We start from the raw sequence: 13,661 nt of genomic DNA on the forward strand, positions 1-13,661 counted from the left end.
CCTTGATTTCAGACTTCTGGCCTCCGAAACTGTGACGGGATAAATGCCCTTTGTTTCAAGCCAGCCAGTTTTTGGTTATTTGTTATAACAGCTCTAGGAAATGAGTACATTTACTATAAGATTAAAATAAGGAAGTGGTGCTCTAGTCCAAGGTAGAATATCTAGGTAAGGCCGGTTGCCTTTACTCTAAACTCAGCTGTTTCCTCTCACTATTTAGAGCAGAAGTTGTTTTTCCCCCATTCATGAGCCATTTGTAATTATTTTTCCACCTAGAGCATTTCACCTGAGCTTATTCACGGCTCCTGCCTGCTGACGGCTTGCTGCAGCTTGTGCCGGGAAGCAGGAAGCCCTTGTAAACGGCGCTTACCGCAGCTCTCTTCTGCTAAGCAGCTCTTCCGGCGGGTCTGACTTCTCTGCGCCGTTGCTTTGCTTGCCCAGTAGCCTAGCTCCCAGCTTCGACCCTTCATACATCTTGCTTACAGCAAAGTGAGGAGAAGATAACAAAGGCTCTCTACTTCTCCCGGTAGCCTGAGTCCTCCAAGACAGGCTCCTTGTATCAGGAGGAATTTACCTGGGAAACTTTTATATGTCAACTCATTCAATTCTCAGTTCACCCACGTTGACCCTTCCGTCACTGTACCAAATAGCTTTACTAAGAGCAAGGTTCTTCAGAATCTTTACCCTCTTTGGTCCTTTGTTACCAATTGGTGCTTTCAAAAAGGAATCAGATCCTTCACTTTCTTGGTGGGAAGTATATTGAACAACAAATTGAACAAAACAGAACAGTTTGGGAACAGTTTGTTCAATGTTTAACTTATCAAACTTGTACCAGGCCACTGGTGATCCTAACAGTACTGGGGGAGACAACAGGCAGAGAATCCTTTAGGGTAGATCTTCCCAACCAGTGAGGGTTCCTTCAGTGGGGGTTCTCAGAGTGGCTGGCAGCCCCAGCTTCATGAATGTGCCCCTGGTATAGTTACATGGTGCTTAGTTTAGCCCTCTGCTGGTACTGTCTTGAAATTCTCAATAATTTCTGAGGAAGGGGCCCCACATTTTTATTTTGCAGTGGGCCCTGTAAATTATGTAGCTGGTCCTGGTGGCTAGCACTGGCCTGGGGTAGCTGGAGTCCTTCCTACAGCAAGCTACCTCCTCCATTGTCCAGCACACTGTGGGTGCATGTTGGTTTTCCTTTTTGCTGTATGCTGTGGCCTCAAAGACATCGGGAAGCAGTGCCCTAAGGTAAAGCATATAGGCTTGAGAAGTGGTTCTCAAATGGAGTGATTTTTGTACACCTCCCCACCATTGGAGATACTTGGCAACATCTGGAGACATTTTTGGTTGTCACAACTGGGGAATGCTATTAGCATCTGGTGGCTTGAGGCCAGAGATGCTGCTAAACATTTTATAGTGCTCAGGACAACACCCACCACAAAGGATTATCTGGCCCCAAATCTCAACATTGCCAAGTTTGGAAAACCCTGTGTTAGAGCCCGGCCACTCAGAAGTTATCTTCTCACCAGCAGCCTCAGAAACACCCAGGAGCCTGTTGGAAATTCAGACTCTCAGGCTATACCCAGACCTACTTGAGTCACAATCAGCCTTTTAACCAGATCCCCAGGTGACTCATACACACATCAAAGTCTGAGACGCAATGGGCCAGAACAAAACTTACCTGGTTTAGGCTTAAGTGTCTGCAGAGTTTCTGATTGGAGGGCTCTCCTTGGCATTGAAGATCATGAATTTGGATCAAACAGGGAGAGTATGGCCTGAGGGAGGAAAACCTGAAAACCAGCCCAGTATAGAGCAATAGGTTCAAAAGGCAAAGCCGGAAAGGAAATAGGGGAAGAGTCCTCAGGGTGAGCCACCAGTGGTTCCTCAGATCATGAAGACCTAAGGAGGGCTTGAATCCCCCTTGCATGTAGCCCACTGCGTGAGGTGGGTAGGAAGCTTCTAAAGGAACCACAACTGTGAACACACACATTTGTGACCATCAGAGACCACTCTGTCTAGTGGTGTGTCTACTGGACTTGGGATGTGGACATGACCAGAGTCTGCCTATATTACTTTGCTAGGATCCATAACAAAGTGCCACAGGCTGAGTGGCTTAAACAACAGAACTTTATTTTCTCACAGCTCTATAGGTTGGAAGTCCAAGATCAAGGTGTCATCAGGGTTGGTTTCTTCTGAGATTTCTTTCCTTGGCTTGCAGATAGCTGTCTTCTCCCTGTGTCTACACATGGTGTTCCTCTGTGTTTGTGTCCCAGTCTCCTTTTATTACAAGGACACCAGTCATATTGGATTAGAGGCCACTCATATAACCCCATTTCAACTTAACTACCTCTTGAAAGACCTGTCTCCAAATACAGTCATGTTCTGAGATACTGGCAGTTAGGACCTCAACATATGAATTTGGGGAGGGGACACAGTTCAACCCACTGTCCTCTCTTCCCACATACTCCTCAACATCACAACATCTCCCATTCATCTCCACTGGGCTCTCTTAGCCGCTAACTTTGGGCCTTTTCCCGTATGACCCGCCCCATTGCGAGTTGAAGTTCACTAGCTCCTGGGAAGTCTGGTGCCCTGCTGAATATTAAACATACGGGCTCTAATCTCTTGAAACACAAAGTGAGTTGTGAACCAAGACTCTGCTCTTCTCTCCAGAAGGCATTTGGCATTTCCTTCCCTTTGTGGGTACACCACACCATATCCATGACCCTCAGGTTAACTAGGGCAATTATTAATAAATGGTTAGAGTGTGATTGCCTCAAGGTTCTGATAGAGAGGTCAAAGGAATATGAATGCAAATGCATTTTTTAAAGCACACTGCAGCTATTGTTGGGTATAATGGAAAGTCATTAAGCATATCAGCTGCTGATTCTATAATTAAGTGCTAGCATTTTCTGGATGCTAACCTAAGTAACAGGAGATATTGGCCATTTACAAAACATGTTTAAACAAAAAGGATTCAGGGACAAGAAGTGCCTCTCATCTTAATTATTTTTTTTTTCGCATCATAAAAACCTCATGAACAATGCTATTGCAAAGCATAATGGATGTGGAGCAGCTGTAGAAAACATCTCACTTCCTTTGTTTGGAAACAACGTTTTACATTTGGAAAGAAAAATTCTGTCCAGCTGATTTTATGCCAAGGAGAGGGCGATTCTCCGCTGTCTGAGGAGTATCTCTCCATGTCCATCAAACACTGGTAAAACTTCAGAGGGAGTGGTTTGAAACTGTGCTTGTTTTCTGTCAGTGCTGCTTCTTCAAGGTCTCCAGGTGGCTGCTAAGTCTGCAGGGGAAGGCGGACTGTTGAGCATCACGTCCTGACCTTGATTGACAAGGAGCAGACTTTCATGCTTTCATGAGTGGAGAGAGAACTTCTTGTTCTCTTTTTTCGGAGCCATTCACAAGGCATCAGCATCAGCCCAGACTTGTTCTTCCAGATAGATAAAATAAAATTACTGATCACATCACATCAGGAGCAGAACGTCCCCAGCGTGTCAGCTGATCGTGCTTAGGCAGGAAGCACATCTTGCCTTTCCAAGTTCTTAGATGTGAATCTATGGCCAATGAACTCTGTGTCCAGTGTGCCCAGCAATGGCCAACATAACCATGGATCCTCTGAGTCACAGCATTCTCTACCTCTCTGAGTTGACCCCCTTCAGGGGACAAGCCATCTGTCTACTCTATACCAGTTAGCAGTTGCCATGTAACAAACCATCCCAAAATTTAGTGGCTTAAACCACAACCATATGCTGCTTCTCATGAGTAACTGGTGACTGGGTGGTTCAGCTGATCTGGGTCAGGGGTGGTTGACCTGGACTGGGCTTGCTAATAAATCTGTGGGCAGTTAGCAGGTCTGCTTGAGGCTAATTAGCCTAGGATGATCTTTGTTGGGATAAGCTGGTTTTTTCCCGAGTGTCTCTCCTCATCCAGGTGAGACTGGGCATGTGCTCATGGTGGTGGCATGGGTCCAAGAGAGGAAACATAATTGCTGAAGTACTTTATCAGCCCTCTGGCCCCATTAGCCAGAGCAGGTCACTGTCCAGTGACCATATTGAAGTACCCACTTTAATTGAGGTCCAACTGGCCTGAGTCAGACTAACTAACATCGCTCTGCTCAGCTTCCCTCCTTTTCATGGAGGGATGAGATCTTACCCTTTGTGACCCCCGCTCCTGACTGGGGTACTGGCATGAATAGGGTCATAAGACCATGGCACCTAAGGGGAACAGGTCAAAACTGCATCATGAAACATGGTAGAATATGAATGCATGATACAGTGGAAAAAGACAAATTCTGTATTCCCAAGATACAACTGAAATTCACTTTTATCATTGCCCAAAGTCTCCCACCAGAAAGGCCCTTGCTCCTCACTCAGTGTGGATATTTGCCTCAATCACACCTGAGTTCTTTTGCCTGCCTTATTTGGTGCCGACAAACAGCCGTGGGTGAACTGGAGAAAACTGAATTGTCGACCAGCAAGTATCTGAACAATAGATGTGGCTCAAGATAAGGAGTCTTTTGGTAACTTTCCTTGAGGTAAGAGAGTTTTTGGACTTCTTGGTCCACAAATTCAATTTACTCCATTCACCCAGGGAGTATTAGATCTGAGAAAGCTTTTTAGGTGTTTTGTTTACTTGTTAAATGTGTATTTATCCATCAAATTTTTGCCTAACTGTTCGCTTCTCTATTAAGTCTTCCTTGAACAGGTAGAATTAGCCAGTCCCCTGTGTGTGAACCATTGCACTTATGCAATAGACTTTTTATTCTTCTTTCATTCATATGTTCACCAAAAACGTATTGAATGCTTCCTATGTGCCAGGCACTGAGTAAAAACCTTTGAACAAAATCAAGATCCCCACCCTCATGGAGCTTACATTTGGAAGGGAGGGTTCCATAATTAATAAATAACCAAATAAATATATACTATATCAGATTATAAGAAAAAAAATAAAATTGGGTAAGGAACAGACAATGATGGTGTTTGTGTGTGTGTGTGTGTGTGTGTGTGTGTGTTTGGGGTCTGTGTTAGGTGGTCAGGAATACCTTTCTTAAAGTTGCATTTGGGCAAAGGTCTGAACCATGTGAGGGAGTGGGCTACATGGGCATTTAGGGGATAGCTTCCTAGGGAGAAGAAGTTTCAGCACATGGAGCAAGCTTGGCTCTTTTGAAGAACAGCAAGGGAGCTGGTGTGGTTTGATTGAACAGGGAGAGAATGGTAGGGCATGAGATCAGAGAGACAGTAGGGCTCCTGATTGTATGAGGCCTTATAGGCCAGGGAAACAACTTTTAATTTTGTTCTAAGTGGGATCGTAAGTATGGTAGATAGAATAGTGGCTTCCAAAGATGACCATGTCCTAATCCTTGGAACCTGTGACTGTGTTATCCTTACATGGCAAGAGAGACTTTCCAGATGAGATTAAGCCAAGACTCTTGAGGTGGGGAGATGATCCTGGGTTATCAGGGTGGGCCCAATGGAATTACTAGGGTCCTTGTAGAAGGGAAGCAGGAGGGTCAGATACAGAGAAGGAGATGGGATGACAGAAGCAGAGGCTAAGGTCATGCAGGGCCATGAGCCAAGGAATGGAGACATCCTCTAGAAGTTAGAAAAGGCAAGGAATAGATCCTCTCCTGAAGCCTCTAGAAAGGAACAAAATCTGCTGACACGTTGATTTTAGCCCATTAAGACCCTTTTCAAACTTCTGACCTCCAGAACTATAAGATAATCAGTTTGTGTCACTTTAAGTCACTAAGTTTGTGGTAATATTTTACAACAGGAAGTCGCTGGAGCGTTTTGAAGAGAAATGCGATTTAGAATGCTTTACATTTAAGAAAAAAATCACTGACTGATTATGTGGAGGATGCAATGAGGAAGGCCAAGTAGAAGCGTTTGCAGGAGTTCAGAGAAGAGATTATGATGCTTGGTCTAAGGTGATGATGGTGGAGAGAAGTGATGGAATCTTCATGTGTTTTGAAAATAGACTCTAAGACTCAGTATGTAAGAAATTGGTTGAAGGGGCTGAAGGAGACAGGAGCATGGATGACTCCCAGATTCTCAATTTAAGTCCTAGAAAGGATGAAAATGTTATTTATTGAGTATGGTCGGAGGAAAATCAGTTTTGGAGGTTTGGTGTCTATGTGTGGAGGGAGAGAGTGGCCTGAGAATTCCATTTGGATATATTACGTTTAAAATGTCTGTAAACCATCAAATAGGCAGTTGTTGGTTTTATTTTTTTAATAAATTTGGAACTCAGGAGTATTCTGGGCCAGAGGTCTAAATGGGAGAGTTGTCAGTGTAAAATGATGCTTAAAGCCATGGGGACAGGTGGGATTGAGGTGTAGATTGAGAAGAGCACAGGCTGGGGAGGGGAAGTGGCAGCATTCCATGCAGAACTTCCTAATGTTAGCAATACTCACTCTTGTCTGGTACTTAGGCTGGAAAAGAACTCTGCTAGAATGTTGGGGTGGGGAATACACAGCTAAGGAGATTTCTTAGTTACCCATTGCCCTCTACAATGTAGAACATGACTGGACTCAAACTGATATTCCCTAGCACTTATTCATAATGGAAAGATGATGCTTTCTTAAATAGATAAATAAAACCACATATTTAAGCAAAGGCAGCCATCATAGCATGTGTACTATGATGCCCTTTGGCTGAGTATACCCATGAAAGTGCTTTAATATGGGTTCATCGGATAAATAATGATTTTAAAAAAAGGGTAACTACTTGGGGGAAGCAGAAGGAACAATACTATGTGGAGGGCAACGTGGCTTCCCAGATTGATTCATTTGCTCTTGTTGACTATTTCCATGCTATAAATCTCAGTTGAAGAGTCTCGCTGTATCCAAAATGAGGGCCCAGAAACCCCAAACAAGAATACAATAGCTCACCAGGGAAGGCAGTCACCAACCTAAATGCTGCTTTCCTTCCCTGAAGAAATCTCCATCTGTGCCAGAGTCGTTATCTCTGCCTTCCTTGGAAAAGAGGAAATTTGCACTATCAAAAATAGGATTTGTGTGTCCAACCTGACTTCAAAGATGTTAAATGATAAACTTCCCAAATAAAGAACAGAATGAACTCAAAGCTCCCACTCCACTTGCTGGGTAAATGAAGATGGAGCCTCAAGCAAAACTCTCTGTGGGAAGGAAAGCAGGTTTCTTGGTATCCTACCCATAGGCAGGCTCTGACAAGACCTCTATTTCAAAGACCTTGTCCTATATTAGGGCCTCTAAGTAACTCATGATAATTGCTTGGTTATTTTCTATGTAAGTTATCTCCTATTAAAAACTGCTCCTGCTGCTATATTCTTGCTGTATGAAGAGTGTATCAATTAGATATTGCCACCATAATGCTGTGTAACAAGCCATCCCCAAACTCAGTGGCACATAACAATAGGTATTTACTTACACCCATATATCTGTGGGGCAGCTGAGGTTGGCTCAGGTGGCTCTGCTCCACATATTTTCACTCCTGGGCCCAGGATAAAGGGGTAGCAGTTATCTGGGGGGAGGTCTTGTATGGTAGAGGTTGGAAGCTCTCAAAGGGGTGAGCAGAATGACATAATATCTCTTAAGGCCTAGGTTCAGAAGTGATACATTTCACTGGCCAGAGCAAGTCATATGACCAAATCCAATATCAGTAGGGCAAGGAAGTGTACTCCTCCCATGACGTTTGGGTAAAGGGAGTGAATATTTACCAAATGATAAGCTAATCCATATAGGGAGGAATACTAATATTTCTGGGTTTTAGATGGGAAAACTGAAATACTGAGAGATCAACACCATGTCTGTGAAATAGTCTCAGTTGAAACTTAGAGAAATCATTTTGTATTGATTACCAAAATGGTTATTAACTAGGCTATTTTTGCATCTTCAAGTACTTAGCCACCAGATATAGTTATTTTCTAGAAGGGACCAGAGTGACTCTCCTGCTATTCATGGAATGCCTGGATGGCATTGACTACGCAGTGACCTGGTCAGGTAGTTGAAAGTTGATCAGAATGACCCTCAGATAATTTGGATGATGGTGTTGGAGGACGGAGGGAACAACAAGTGCCTACCAAACTGAGAAGGCATTCTAAGACAGAAAAAAGAGGCAGGCAGCTCCATGTAATCAATGGGTCAGTTTATTATAGGGTAACTTACTCACAGGGTGGGGTCTGGATCAGGCCGACAGTGATCTGAAAGAGTTTGCGGCTGCCCTCTGCACCGCCGAGGGGCCACTGGGACAATTTTATGGTTAACCTAGGGCAAGGAGGTAGGTGTTTGGAAACAGGACATGCATTCCTAAGTTAAGATTTATGAATGGATAACTAACTAGTCTTGTGGGCACCAGGAATATGTCAGGGAAGGTTTTCATCATTGTTTGGGGACTAACAGAGTATAGTGGCTACCTGGTCCTAATGATCATTAAACAATATCTATTAACTACAAAGCCCTTGACGACAGAGAGGTGATTCACTGCACCGTACAGTTCTGGGTCGGGTCAGCAAAAGGACAAGAGAAACTGTAAGGGCCCAGCATAGCATCAGTTATACTAACAACAGTCATACAAATGGCTTATGATCGGATTGCAGGGCATGGTTTTGAATATCTTCTCTTTCCAAAATCAGTGAGCTGTTAGTTAAAATTCTTGTTCCTGGGAGATCAGACTGTGACCATATTATGGCTTGAAGTTATGACAGTGTGGCACACATAATTAATCATTCAAGCATCGATTCGTATTTTCCCAGTTGTCAAGATAACTAAGAGTCCAGTAGTGGCATAGTCTTAAAGCCAGTATGGTTTGGTCAGCTTGCCCAAAATAATGGAGGCATGTGTCACCTCATGGCCTCACAGTGAAGACTGAGGATCTTTGTGCCTAAGAGAGTTTCTCAAAGCCTAGTCTTAGACACCAGATCCCTTTTTCTAACTTCATCCTTAAGAAAAACCGAGGTCAGCTTCTCCTACCTCTATTTGATATCATGTGTTGGCAGTGCACTACTCTTTCAGGAAAGGACATGACCCACATTATTTTTCCTACCATGTGCATGGTCTTGGAATCTAAAGCCATGACAAAAGAGGAGGAAGAATTGGTGGTCACATGACTGTGAGGAATTCCAGGGCACAGGACTCAGCAGTGCCTTTCCATGCAGAACCGCCCCCTGCCAGAACCTTGAAGACAAGGCTCCAGGAATGAGCCTGGCCTCTTGAGAAGAGGCATTAATTGAAGTTCATTTTTATTCATCGAATGTGTTCACCAAAACTCATTTCCTTTTCCTCCTGAGCAGACAAATAGATATTTCCCAGCCTTCCTTGCAGCTCGATGGAGTCATGTGACTGAGTTCCAGCCAATGGGCTAGTTGTGATCTGCACCACTCCCTGGCCTGCTTGATGCATACCTCCTTCATGCATTCCCCATGCTCTCTCCCTTTTCTCCAGCCGCTTGTCCTCACGCAGCGCAACTTTGGGGCCACACGTTAAAGATGGCAGAGATGCCTTCCAACCAGAAACACCTACTGTGGCCTGCTACATGAGCCAAAAATAAACTTCTGTTTTGTTAAGCCACTGGTATTTGGGAGTTTATATGTTAGAAGTTAGTGTTACACTAATTAATATGTTTTTAAATTTTTTTAGACTCATAAAAGTCTCTCATTTTCCTTTGTCTCCAAGGCCCTGCTTGGACACAGTGGACCATCTGAAGACCCAGACATGTCCGTCCGATCTCTAAGTCCTAGCAGATGTCCCTATTATTGAGTCTCACATTCTGTCCATGATGAGGCTGATGACAACTAAAATGCATTGGCAATTTATTATATGCCAGGCATTTTATGGACTTTATCACATTTTAACCTCACAAATCCACTGATATTTATCATGTCCATTTTACTGTTTAGTAAATTTAGGCTCAGGGTGGATAAGTCATGTGCCCAAGACTGCACAACTAGAAAAGTGGGGAAGTCAGGAATGAAGCCCAGGGTAGGGGACTCTAGAGCGTGTGTCCCTAACAGCTGTGCTGAGTTCCCAGCCAAGCAGATTAGTAGGTCTTCTGGCAGCCCTTTCTCCAGGCAGCCTCACACTCCCGCTTCTCATGGCCGTCCTGGAAACCAGTGACTGCTTTCTCGACACTCCTGAGTGACTAAGCTTTCCGTGCGTGGCCCAGCCCTGGTCCACCCCTGACTCTCCTGAGATCTGAGCAGAACTACACTCCCTGTGCTCCGTGCTACAACACCATGTATCTTCAAGCTGCCTCTGTTGAGAAACAGGCCTCCCTGAGCCAGCCCTTTCATTAAAAAACCTCTGCCTGCCCTTTTGCTCACCCACACTGGGAGGCCATGTCCACAGAAGACTCTCCTATTTGCCCTAATGACGAAGAGAATGATTACCCATCGCCCCGTTTTTTCCACATTACTGAAGCTGGTAGCGGTGGGAAAAATACAATCAAGGCTACTGCGTCAGAGCATGGACTTAGCGGAACAATGATGAATGGACTTAAAGAGGCCTGCGCGGACTCTCGCAGCATAATAAGGTGCTGGCTAGCAGGCTCTCGCCAAGAAGGGCATAGACACTCCTTTGCTGGAATCAGGGCTCCTTTTTCTCTTTCTGGAGGAGGTCTGAGCTCCTGTCACTGTCACTCAACCTTGGTGTCAGTTTTCAGGAAATAGTCAAAGGCAGCTCAGAGAACTGGGAGGCTCTGGGAGGTGACTTGGGGTGAGAGGGTGGAATGGCAGTGATCATGGAGCAGGGCTCCTGACCAGCTGAACCCAGACTCCTCAGCATTTCCAAGCTGGCCATGGTCTGAGCCTGGAGCTGATCCTATAGTTATAACTGAGGCAGTGTGTGAAGTAGTGATCAGGAGTCCGTTGGCCTTGCTTGGAATGTTTGCTCCCTCACTTCCTTATTGCGAGACCATAAGTTAATTTCTTAACACCTGCAGGGGTAAGTTTTCTTATGTGTGCAGTGGAGACTTTCGAAATAGTACTGCTCCAAAAGGGGAGGACTTATGCAATAGGCAGAGAAAGCACTTAGTAGAGTCTCAACTTTTATGAAGTCCATCTTGGCCACCACATCCTAAGCATAGCTTGTTTGGTCAAAAATAATTTTCAAGAGAACATTAGGGCCCGGGAAGAAAATTACAGAGAAACCCATTTGTGTTCCTATGGTCATACTTCGGGGTTGGGGTTCTGAAGGAGAGGCAGGAATAACCCTTTAAGCTGCCCCCCTTAGTTCTCTCTGCCGGTGAGAGTCTGTCTGGAGCTGAGGGTGAAGAAGTGAAGTTGATGCATTTTTCCCAGTGAATGAGCTGTCAGCTGGCCCCGTTCAACCTCAGTGGCATGTGTCCATCTGCTTTCCACCTGGAGGTGGCACCTTACTTCTAAGGTGGGAAGTGTATTACTGTAGATGAGACCAGTGGGGGGCGGGGGGCTGACCACCAAGGCAGTGGAGAGATCACCACCATGGCTTAGGTCCTGAGAAGGTGAAGGAGAGCGAGTCTTCAGTGAAACCAGAGGGACTGACTTTTGCTCTGAGGAAGAACTCTTCTTTCATTGCAAGAACACTTACAGAGCCCTGGTCTAGTCCCATCTCAAGTTTGTATTTTAAAAAGTCTAGTATAGGCTTTCTTCATGTTCTCAAACAATTAAGGGGGTTGTCTTGGTTTGGGTTTCCCCAAAAGCAGGCCCTGAGATTAGGATTAGAGGGCAAGGATTTTATCTGGGAAATGATCCCAGGACTTCCCATCGGGGGAGGGGAATAGGGAAGAGACACAGGTGTGGTAGATTAAAAAATGGCACCCAGTCGATTTCCATGTCCTAATCCCTGGAACCTGTGGATGTTAAGTTATGTGGCAAAGTCACTGCAGATGTAATTATCAAAGATCTTGAGATGGGGCAGATGATCCTGGATTATCAGGGTGGGCAATTACATGTGTCCTTATAAGGAGGCAGAGGGAGATTTGAAGCACACAGAGAAGGCAATGTGACCACAGAGGCAGAGATTGGGGTGAGGTGACTACAAATCAAGGAGTCCCAGCAGCCACCAGAAGCTGTAAAGTTTTTCCCCGAGAACCTCTAGAGGGAGCATGACCCTGCTGACACCTTGATCTTGGACTTCCGGCCTCCAGAACAGTGAGAGAATAAAGTTCTTTGTTTTAACCCACCAAGTTAATGATGATTTGTTAGAGCAGACCTAGGAAACTCATACGACAGGGAAGGAAGGATATTTTCAGGGCGTTAATAAACTGGTTTTCCTTCTGGGCAACTGGGGCCCAATCCCACTGGGGGTTTATTTGGAGTTTTGCAGCAGTATCTTCCAGTTGCATCCCCAGAGGATCAAAGAAATTGGAGCATTTATTCACTAAATCTTTTAGTCAATGCTCGGTGGCTACTCATGGGGGCATCAACTCCCTGGCGCCAGCGGCTTGCTCTGTGTACCAGAGCGTTCCACACCAGAGAACACTGTCAGGCAGAGTAGCTGTTGCAGTTTTCTATAGTAAGAATTTGCCAGCTTGCTTGGAATGAGGGGATAGAGTCTGCTCTGGAGGTCACAGTGGACTCTACCCATGTACATAATCCAGGTGAACTGGTTTTTTTTCTCCTAGTGTCTGAAACCCTCACAGAGCCAGCAGCCTCTTGCTCTCCTAGCCCAGGACTTCCCCCTCACTGACAGCATCCCTGTTCTGTCATCTTTGATACCTGAAATCTCTGAGTCAGGGAAGGGGAAAGTCGCTGAATCCCTACTGGTGAATAATTTTGGTCCCATCCTAAGTACAGTAAGTGGCAAAAAGAGAAATGGATTTGAATACAGGATTGTAGACATGAATTTCCTCCAAGACCCCTAATTGTGGGAGAGAGACATCATCTGGACGTTCTGGTGGCCTCCCCCCACCCCCACCTTTGCTTCTCTAGAACACGTTTCTCTGGATTTCAGGTGTGTTTGGGCAATGCACTGCAGACATCTGGAAATTAATTACCTATATAGGGTGTTTTGCAGGCTACAACTAAGTTTTTTTTTAACATCTTTATTGGGGTATAATTGCTTTACAATGGTGTATTAGTTTCTGCTGTATAACAAAATGAATCAGCTATACATTTACATATATCCCCATATCTCCTCCCTCTTGCGTCTCCCTCCCACCCTCCCTATCCCACCCCTCTAGGTGGTCACAAAGCACCGAGCTGATCTCCCTGTGCTATGCGGCTGCTTCCCAGTAGCTAGCTGTTTTACATTTGGTAGTATATATAAGTCCATGCCACTCTCTCACTTCGTCCCAGCTTACCCTTCCCCCTCCCCATGTCCTCAAGTCCATTCTCTTTGTCTGCGTCTTTATTCCTGTCCTGCCCCTAAGTTCTTCATAACCATTTTTTTTTTAGATTCCGTATATATGTGTTAGCATACGTTATTCATTTTTCTCTTTCTGACTCACTTCACTCTGTATGACAGACTCTAGGTCCATCCACCTGACTCACTTCACTCTGTATGACAGACTCTAGGTCCATCCACCTCACTACAAGTAACTCAATTTTGTTTCTTTTTATGGCTGAGTAATATTCCATTGTATATATGTGCCACATCTTCTATATCCATTCATCTGTCGATGGACATTTAGGTTGCTTCCATGTCCTGGCTATTGTAAATAGAGCCGCAGTGAACATTGTGGTACATGACTCTTTTTGAA

The sequence above is a fragment of the Physeter macrocephalus genome, chromosome 17, assembly GCF_002837175.3.
Source record: "Physeter macrocephalus isolate SW-GA chromosome 17, ASM283717v5, whole genome shotgun sequence".
Taxonomy (NCBI): domain Eukaryota; kingdom Metazoa; phylum Chordata; class Mammalia; order Artiodactyla; family Physeteridae; genus Physeter; species Physeter macrocephalus.